Genomic DNA, 11,070 nt, shown 5'->3' on the forward strand with positions numbered 1-11,070 from the left:
CTGGGCCGAGTCTAGAATTTGGACAGAAATAATTGATAGATTCTCTAAGGGACAGAGCTGTCGCATCTGTGGTTACTGGCGATCTCCACTTCAACACACCATTTAAAATCTGAATCACTACAGAGCTGGTGCCTGCAGAGTAGCTCTTTGAAAACTTCATTCGGAAGTACCCAGTGCTCTGTAGCGCCCGCCCTCCCCTGCCTTTCTGCTCATTTGGGGTTGCACTCTATCTCTGAGAACCAGCAGAAATCCCGGCTCCTCCTAAGGAAATGTTCTGTATCCAAAGCCAAGCTTGGATTGTTCCCCCTGCTGCAGCGGCAGTGATCCCAGACTGCTGAGCATTACCTGAGTTGGGTCAGACTCTAGAGACTGGTCTGAGTATTCCTTCCCAGTGAATCCATAAAAATCACAGATCCTGGAGATGGAAGAGCCATCAAGAGGTAAATTGTTTTCTTGGGCTAACCAGAGTGGTATAAAGTAGACCTGTTTTACAGTCAAGGAAGCAGATGCCCCCTGGACCCCAAGTCGGGCTTACTTTTGGAAGAAGTGGGTTGCACGTGTTCAGTTGGTCTGTAAACTGAGGAGGGGATGAAGGCAGCCAGTGTCCTCCAGGGCACGTAGCCAGGGGATCTGGTGAGAAGGCCGTGTCCAGTGTCGGGCGCAGACAGGGAGTGGGTAGCGGGGGGCTCTGGAGTCTGCCCAGCGCTGCTGAGAACAGAGTGCTCCCTTGGCCCGTGTCTTCAGTCTCTTTGATGAAAGTGGAAAACTTCTGATTGTGGAATGGAAGCTGTGGGTGTTGAAAAATAAAAGGGCTTTGCTTGAAGTACAGGTCTTCCTGAAGGCCCGTGGGGCTGAGAAGGGCAGTGGAAAAAAATGTTTGTCTTACAGTTACACATTTTGCATATAGTACGATGTCCTGAGAGGGAAGGCTGACACGGGGGAAAATCACTCTTTGTTTTTACTCAGAACCTTCTGAGCAGTTGAGATTTTCAGATCCGTTTGCTTCTCCAGCAGCCTGTGGGCCCGATCTCACTGCCGTCCCTGTGCCTCTCCTCCACTCCAGACCTGCGGGCTTCCCTGCTTCCCACCCCACCGGTCTGAGCCCCTCTCGCTGCCCAGCTGCTCCAGGATCCCGCCCGGCCAGCCAGGTGGCCCCATCCCTTGTGCGACCCGGCTGCTTTCTCTTTTCCATTCGGTCACCCGATGTACAAATGGAAAGAGCTTTTACAGAGTTTCTCACTGAGTGACTTTCAAATCCCTTCTGGAACAGAAACTGTACAGTGAGTGTAGAAATGTAAGAAAGAGGAGCTTTTCTGGCTGAAGCGGAGGCAGGACCACAACGATGACGATGAGGGCCTGGCCCAGTATGCTCATATACCTCTTAATGGCCTGGGGTATCTCCAGGATGGAACAAAACTTGCAACCTTGCAATTTCGCTGAAATTCCTTATTCCTCAAATCAGGAAGCTGAGGCAGAGAACTGGAGATGAGTTGTGATGGGGTTCTCAGGGGAAGGGACAAAGTCATGCTTAGGAGTCTCCTGTGCTCATTCTCATTCCCTCCCTGCTAATAATATTCCTGGTGCAGCCCCATTGCATGCCAGGCTGTCCTTATCCTTCCACTGCTTCAGACCCTTCCTGCCCCTGTTGCCTGACTCTGTCTCCCAGGGAAGCCTGCCCAGGCCTCTCAAGCCCACCAATACCCTCTCTCCACAATACTCCATGGTCATGCCACCCCACAGTGTGTCCAATTATCTACTTGCTTTGACCTCTGTCAAGTGTGTGAACATGTGACTTTGGCCTTCCCCATAAGACTGAAGGTTCCTGAGGGTAATCTTTCTTGCTCCCCGTGCACTATTTGGTGCTGGACCTATGTATGATCAACCCTCAGTCAATTCTTGTGTTGGCTTTGTGTTTATGGGAAGAGAAGGTTCTAGAAGGTTGGTTTATACAAAGGAATTGTGTGACGGTGTATTTGTCTTTCACTTCTCAACGGTCCCCTTTCCCTGTCCTACAGGGCTTACTTGGCTGCCCGTTGGCCCTTACATTCCAGCATGGCCCCATGCCTCCTTCAGCCTGTAGGTAGTTGCTGAGGTGTGGTTGTAGCATCTGAGACTCAGTGAGCAAACAGACCTAATCTCTCGTCCCTTCAAAAAGGAATGGCATTTTGGAAAAAAGAAGAATAACCAGTTGTAGGACTTTCCCCAACTGCTCTGCCATTGTTTTCCTGTATAAAGGACTGTGAGATCTCTATCATATAGACCCAAAGTGTGGTCCCTGGGCCAGCGCTAGAAGAACTTGGTGGCACTGCAAATCCTTTGACAACACCTTAGACTTAGTCAGAAACTCAAGCTAGGGTCCAGCAATCTGTAGTTTAACATGTACCCCAGGGAATTGCAATTCCTGAAACCAGTTGGAAATCGTTGGTTTAGGAAAATAATCCATCTAAATTCTAGAAAGAGTCTATAAAGGATCATCTGGTCAGGTTCTGGCCTTTGGGCAAGTGAGGCTCTATCCCCATTATGTAGATGAGAAAACTGAGGCATAGAAAAGTCATGATCAAAAAAGACAAATAAATAAAAATTAAATAAAAGAAAAGTCATGATCAGGGTCATGTAGCTAAGCTGAAGAATGTTGGCATGAAGACTCATTTTTCTGTCTCTCACGTGGGCCTACTTTCTAAACTCAAATAAGGCAGTGGCTATAAAAATACTATTGCAGGTGGAGATAACATTTGTAATATTTATCCAAAGTTCTGTTGTGGGGAACACAGTATTTGGCAGGAAGAAATATTTTTAAAAACAATTGGTATTCTTGAGAGAAGGGCAAACTCCTCTAGGGTATTTTCAAGCAATAAAACATGCAGTAAGGATCTTGTCCCACTGTCTGATTAACTGTTTTGTAGAGTCTGACTTGAGTAGATTGGACTTTGGAGTTGGACAGAGAGATCCTGCACTGAGGATCTAGTGACCACAAATACAGTGGATGTGGAAGGTTTAGGGTCACAGCAAACTATGGTCAGGGACTGAATCAGCCCACCACCTATTTTTATAGGTAAAACATTATTGACACACAGTCATGCTCATTTGTTTATGCATCATCGTGGCTGGGTTTGCATGACAATGCAGAGTTGAGGTTGTAACCAAGACCTCAAGGTCCATAAAATATAAAATATTACTATTTAGCCCTTTACTGAAAAAATGTACTGACCCCTGATTTAGAGTATTAAAACAAACTCAAGTCAGGATTACAAAAGAAGGGATTTGGAGAAAAGAACAGAAATGTGTTTCCTCAGACTCCTCCATAAAATCTGCATGTAGGTTTAAATTGCGAACTCATGTTTTCACGCAAGACGATTCTTTCTTGGGATTCACTAACAGTAAAGGAGTTAGATAGCCTCGTTTATGCATGACCAAATTATACTACTGGAGAGGACCCAGGAGCTGAGAGAGAGGCAAGACAGAAGGGATCTGGGAAATCTGTAGATAGACACCCTTCCAGCATTGGGAATTTATGTGTATGTTCATGAATAATATGCAACATACATATACACAGATATGAATATATACATTACATGCATGTGCACACACACGTTATTCCTGCCTACTTTAAAAAAGTTTTGAGGCAAATTAAAACAAATGCACACATGTATAGGAACTGAAGCCATTAAAACAAGGCAAAAGGTAGGAGTCATCATATAAAGGGAGAGAGTAAAGCAACAGGATTAAGACATGAACACACCCTGGTAGGTGACAGTGTTCAGCGGTTGAGTACAAAATGTATACTTCTGAGCTTCTTGGTAACCAGCGCAAAGAAGAAAACATATTGGGTTGCATAACTCTTTGATCGTAAAAGCGGATGAGTTCAAAAGGAGAAATGGACCCTTTGCTGCTTTTATAGGTGCTTTGAAATATATAGCATATTCTGAAATGGCTGATGGTAATCTATGAATTTAAAGCATGGCATCACAATGAATCAGGATAAAAGTCAATTATAAGAAGTGAAAATACTGGAATATTTAAAAAGAAATAGGGTCTTATGATTTTCCGTGATGCAGAATTAAAGATGAGCAGACACTAGGGCACTGGAGGATTCAAAAAAAAAAAAAAAAAAAAAAAAAAAAGAGCATCACTTTCCTGGCATCTAGGAGCTTCCAGGAAAGCTGATGAACTAGAAAACTCTTAAGCTAGATGGTCCTTAAGAACTCCATTGTCATTCAAAGAAGAGAGGTGAATCTGCATTTTTTTTTTTTTTTTGCAAAGTTGGGGAAAGGTCCTTCCATATTAATAAAAGAGGAAAAGAGAGAAGATGACATATTCTATGGTGTGTCACCCATTGGGCATCTGTGGACACTACTATGTGCTAGGCACTGTTGCTATAGCAACCAACACCCCACAGACATCATCCCTGACTTCCTGAAGCTTACAATTGGGGGAGCAAGATGGGCAATTAAATATGTAATCACAATATAGTGTAATTGATATTAATAACAGATGATTCAGGGCATTATATGTACATGGTGGGAAAGCCCAAGTTCATCTACCTACCATTCCTGGGAGGAGGGGGGAGGATGGAGAGGGGTTCCTTGAGGTAACATCTTTGATATGTACACTGGTTTAATAAGTAAAAACTCAAATTCTATTACGTCACTTCACTCCCTTCTTCTTCCAGTTTAAAATCTTTCAGCATCTGTCCTTGTCTGTGGAGTCCCGGTCACATTTCCTCGCACAGCCTCCCTGGCCCTCCCGTAAGCTTCATTTTTAGCCTCTGATTCCATTAAAAACCCAGCTCCAGTCCAGGTGTCCTGTTTATTCTGATCCCCTAGCCTGCTAATCCCTTCCCTGACTCCGTTTTCATGCAGCCAGCATCCTCACTGCAACACGAAGTGCCCTTTCTTCTATCTCTTGCTCTGGCAACTTAAACAAACGTTCAAGTTGCCGTTCAAATATTGTCTCTGCTCTGAGCATCCACCGCTGACTTTCAGAAGAAATATATCCCTCTTTGCTTTGCAGGGTTTCAGAGCACACTTCCACCGCTAGTCAATAATGATGTGAGTAATAGTTTTATGATTACAACCACCACCTACATTTGACGATCACGAGCTCGTTGTGTGCCAAGCAAATTACATTCATAGTTTCACTTAATTTGTGCTTATTCTGTGAGTGCTCTTATTCCCCTTTGGCAGATAAAGAAAGTAAAGCTTGGAGCTGCCAAATGGCTGTTCCAAGGTTGTACTGCTATTGAGCGATAGAGCTGGCATTTTGGCCCAGGGCTACCTGACTGCAGAGCAAGTGGTCATAAACACCATGAGATTGTAGTTACCTAGGGCTCTGTCTTCCCAGTGGCACTTAATCACCTTAAAAACACAGGAGATCCCTGGAATAAATAAATGACTTGCACATGTCCACACCTAGCAGTCTCCCGATAAATGTTTAAACTATATATACTAATAAATCCACTTTAAGTACCTAATATTGGGGAAAACACCATTTTTTTTAAAGACACGATACCATTTTCATAAATGAGATCTAAATATGAGCCTGTTTCAGAGAAGAGATCCAAGGCTTGATCTTCTCTTTGGCCTCCTCTCTTGCCACCTTCCATCCTCCAAATTCCCATCCCTCTCCGTACCCCAGTCCTTGCCCTAGATATATGTGCACACACATGTCTTGAAATAGAAGCAGACAGAAACTATGATACGTAGATGCCTAAGGAAATCTGTGTCTTCTTGGAACATGATTGGTGGGTAAAGAATTTGAAGAACAAATGTTATTTGGAGAAAAGGAGAAATAGAAAACGGGGGCGGGGGAGTGGGAGAGAGAAGGAAATTTGGAAACTTTTCAGAAGTTTAGGATCTGTTTTGTTTGAAGAGAATGGCTCATTTCTGAGTTAGACTTCTTTCACATAGAATATAACCTCTAGCCTCTGGGTATGCTAGATTTATGGACTTTGCTGGGGGTGGAGATTGATACTGAAAGATGTCCTGAAGTGTTTTTTCCTGATGTTAGCAAAATCAGGAAATGACCTTTTCTTTTCTCTTTAAAGTGGGCTAGCTTTTTTTTTTTTTATTTCTACAAAATTTTAAGCTCAACAGGTCCTGCTTTTGAAGTAAAAATCGATTTATACCTAGAGTAAATGATTTCAAATTGAACAGATGCTTTAGCTGTGCAATGCCACATATTTTCAGTTGTGAAGCAACAAGCAAAGGAGAAAACATGTCAACCACAACAGAATGCACCAATTCACTTTTTGCGGTTGTTATTTTTACTGGGAAGAAGAACAAAAAAGTCCCAACCGAACCTTGCCTTCTTAGCATCAAACTTTCAGCCATGTAAAGAATGGGGGTAATGGGCAGACTGAGAGACCAGAATGTGCGTGTCTGTAGAGGGGTAATCAAGGAAAGGGAACACAAAAGAAGAACACATGGAAGGATGTGTAGCAGAGCACCTTGCTAGAAGGTGAAGTGGTAGCAGAGTGTGCACAGGTGGAGAGGGGTTCAGATCACTGTCCTGGAAACACAGGCCTGACTTCACAACCCTCTCCTCCTTCCTTCTACTCAAGCAAACATCTACTGAGCACTTGCTGTGAGTTAAATGCTCAAAAGCTTTGGAAGGGGGTCTGCTTGGCCACCCATCTCACTTGTCATTGGCCATGGAATAGCAATCATTTATTTTCACTTTTAGGGTAGTTAAAAGATTGATACTGTGTTTAGAACACCTTAGAACACCTCCTGGAGCACTTGGTTTATATTTGTTGAAGGGATTGGATCCTTCCTTTTGTTGACTTGAAGTGTTAGAAACTAATCTAGCTGCATAAACCATTGAGTACCAATCTAGGCGACCAAACTCCTCCATCATCCGTGGTCAAACCACTGAAGACATCATTCCTCCTTTCCGTTCCCCGCCCCCCCAAGCTCTTTCCTGTCATCTTTGCTCATTTGTCCTTATTCCCACCTTTATTCTTCTATTCTCTCCTACTGATTTCCCAGTTGCAATTTTACTAAATATATTTAGTCTTCTATTTTCTTGTTGTATATGTTTCTGTTTGTCCCAAATTGTTTACAATGAATACGTATTGCTTTTTTTATACAGAAGATACTAGAAACAATCCAGAATCTGTACCCAGTGGGGAAACCACAAGTAATATCTTGGGATCATACTAGACATACAATGTTGTTTTCTTTTTTAATATATGTAGTTTCCTATAGGTCATAGGAAAATCTATTATTTCCTTATCTGAATACCATGCCCTACCTTTCACTACCTCTTTCCAGGGAATGTGGAATATATAAGAATTTAAATTTCTCCCTCTGAAACCAGCCCACAGAGTGGTTAACACAGCCCTGTGTGCCCTTTTCTCCTCTTCTGTGAAGCTGCTTTCTGGGGTATCCCATTCTGTTTTTCACATCGGAAAATGTGAGCGTAGCTGACAAATAGCTGGACAAGCTGGAAACCCTCAGTGGGAACTGAGAGAGCAAAAGGTATCCGTCCAAGGATTTCATCTGCTCGTTTGGTAAAACCTTGGGCGATGAGCCCCTTGCCCTTAGGGGACTTGCCCCCAGGTGTGGCTTGGCAAAGCTGTTGGTTCTGAGCTTTTCTTGTGAGGTCCTGCCTTTGGTTTCCCTGTGAATGCCCCTTGAAGGAGAGGGTTGAACTTCCTGGGCTTCTACCCCTGAGGCCACATGACTTTGCCTTTCTTGCCTCTTTCTCTTGCTTTGATGTGATGGAAACTGATGGGCATTTTTGGGGAGAGGAAATAATGCCTAAAACCTAATAAATTTAGAGCATTGTGGAAGCTGTTGCCTCTGCTGCACTGGGACTGAAGGCTAATTGATTAATTGTAAATTAAAACAAAAGGACCTAATCTCTCTTACAGAGTCTTCCTAAGAACGTCAGTAATTCCGTGATTATAAGTGAAAACTAGAAACAACAAGAGTAAAATATACATGAATATTGTTTTTACCTAAGAATGAGTAAGAGTGGCAGAAATTGCCTTGTGTCCACTATTACGCCCATTCTGAGCGACCACCAGTTCTGGTCCTGGGTTCATCTATACCACTGCCTCTTGAACTTTGTGCAGAAGAATTGCCTGGGGATCTTGTGAAAATGTCAAGTCAGATTCAGTAGGTCTGTAGGGCTAATTGCATCTCTAATACGTTTCAGGTAATTCTCATGTTGTCTCTCCAAGGGCCATACTTTGCATAGAGAGACTAGATAATCAAACACACATGACTACAGAGGTCCATTTCACTTGGAAAGACACAGCAGAGGAAACACAGCAGGCTAAGACCGCTGTGCCAAATGAGTCTCCTCAGTGGGCATCTGCATGGCAGTCTAGGGTCTGTATTTCTTCTCCTCCCAATATCACAGGTGTTTCCCTGGTAATGAGACTACACAACTGGATATAGGGGCCACTCTGGCTTAAAAGTCCCAAGCTCCATTGGAACCAATATGTATTTTCACAGCTACTGAGTCCTAAATCAATGGCTTTCCACAACATTTTCATTGTTCATGTACAGTTTGTCCCATCTAGAGGCTATTTATCATCCAGAGGCCATTTTCCCCATTAGCCATGTCATCCTATCTTTATCAGGGAATAGTGCTTTGAGGTTAAGCCATAGTCATTTTCCCACAGAGAAGGCAAAGGCATTTTGTTAAACTTTTACTCATACTTATTTATTTTTGTTTCTGAGAACATAAGATCACTGATACAATAATCTGTCTTCCTTGTGGTTAGGGTGAAGCCATGTGACTAGTTTGAAGCAATGAAACATGATGCAGAGTTATGAGTTGGTATATTTCTCTGAGCAACTTTTCAGCTAATGAACCCTGGGCAGAAGAATCAGTAAAGGACTCCAGATGCGGGGAATGGTGGAGTCTCAGGGAGGAGGGAAAACAACAGACAGATGTTGGGTAAGGGTTGCTATATGTTGCATGTAATATAGCCAGTTTAGCTTACAATTTTCTTGTTTAACCCAGGATGCCTTAGAGTGGTCAAGGATTGTCTTATATTAATAATTATACCGAATCCCACTGGGGCAATGGGTCTAAATGGGCAGCGTCCCAGCCAAACTATAACACATATGGTCACTCTAGATATAATCCTTTTTATTGCCCAACAAATTCTTGAGTAAAACAATGTGATTTATCTTCACTTTCAGAGTTGTGTAGGTGGGTGGAGGAGGAGGATATATGAAATACTGAGTCTAGTTTCCAGGTAATATGCAAAATCAAGGACCATCTGTGGTCATATATTCATGTCTAAGTAACATGGATGAAAAATTCAGTTCCAGAGAGATATCTTTCCAATGTCATAAACTAATGCCACAGTTAGGCCTCAAAATCTTGGTTTCTTCATTTTTTTTTTTTTTTTTTAAGTTTTCCACTCTGCCTCTTCGTATTAGTCTGGATACTACTAGGAGTAGTAACAAGTTAGTCCTGAAATATCAGAGACCTAATAAAATAAAAATGTTTTTCTCACTTACATGTAGTCTAGCAGGCGATAGGAGCCTGTGTAGCCTCCACGTTGGCTATGGAGAGGGAAGATGGTTATGAAAGTTTACACATGGAATATTCTATGGATTAGGCCTGGGAGTGGCTTATACCACTGCTGCTTGAACTCTGTTGGCCAGAACTAGTCATATGACTCCAATCCAAGAACAAGAGAGGCTGTTGAAATGCAGTCTTTCTGTGTCTCAGAAGAAGAAATAGTGTGGTGAATGTAAGAATTTTCTCCACACACTTTCTGAGAACTATGCTTTAATAGTTGGCTCTAACAATTCTGTCAGGAACTATATAAAGAAGATCGAGGGCCTCTTGAATATAGCAGAATATCCCCCCAACTCCTGTCCTCCATAGGAGACTGTATTAGTTTACTTAGGCTTCTCAACAACATGTCATAGACAAGGGGGCTTAAACAGCAAACATTTATTTCTCATAGGTTTGGAGGCTAGGAAGTCCAAGATTGGGGTGCTACCATAGGTGGGTGCTCGTGAGAGTTCCCTTCCTGTGATTCAGATGGCTGCCTCTTTGCTGTACCTCACATGGCCCAAGAGAAGGAGAGAAAACTCCCTGGTCTTTTCTTATAAGAGCACCAATCCCTTTATGAGGACCTCCTGCCTCCTCCGGCCCACTGCCAGCCCATGACCTCATGTAAACCTAATTATCTCCAGAAGCCTCATTTTTCAAATACCTTGACATTAGGGGTTATGACATTAACATATGAATTTGGAGAGGAGACATTCAGTCCATAACAGAGAACTTCTGCCATTTTCCACTTGTACTTGATGCTATATGATTAGAAATATGGATATTTGGCTTCTGGTCTACCTGTGACTCTGGGAGCTAGAACCTCTGGTCATGTGGCTTCTTGATGAATCCATTTCCCCAAATATTTATCTTTACAGCTCTTGAAATAATGAATATGAAGGAAATGCATAGGAAAGGGTGGTAATTTTTGTGGCACAGTCAGAGAAGGAGATGATGTCTGTTCATCTCATTTCACATGCATTTTGACCACTAAGTGTGAAATGCTTTCATAGAAACTAGAAATACAGTGGTGACCAATAACTACTTGCTGCACAAATTCTCACGTTTGTTTGCTTGTTTGTTTTTGACCTAGTCAGGGACATATATGTTATTTTCATGATTATTTGAATCACACCTAATTATGAACTGTAATTAGTGCTATGAAGGAAAGGTATCCATCACATGAATGGGCATCACTGGGACACCTAATCTAATCTGGGGGACATAAAGTATCCCTGAACAAGTAATATCTGGCAGCAGATCTGAAGATTAATTTGGAAGTAATCATTAATGATGATGATGATGATTACATTTATCAAGATCATGGGGTGCCTGGCTGGCTTGTTCAGAGGAGCATGTGGCTTTTGATCTTGGAGTTCTCAGTGTGAGACCCACGTTGAGTGTAGAGATTACCAAAACCAACCAACCAACAAACAATATTATACTATATGCCAGGAGCTGCTGTATGTGTCTTATGTGTACTGTCTTAATTACATTATTATCTCAATATTGCTCACAAATACACTGTTACACTGTGATATAAGT

This window comes from Canis aureus, chromosome 10 (genome assembly GCF_053574225.1).
Source record: "Canis aureus isolate CA01 chromosome 10, VMU_Caureus_v.1.0, whole genome shotgun sequence".
Taxonomy (NCBI): Eukaryota; Metazoa; Chordata; class Mammalia; order Carnivora; family Canidae; genus Canis; species Canis aureus.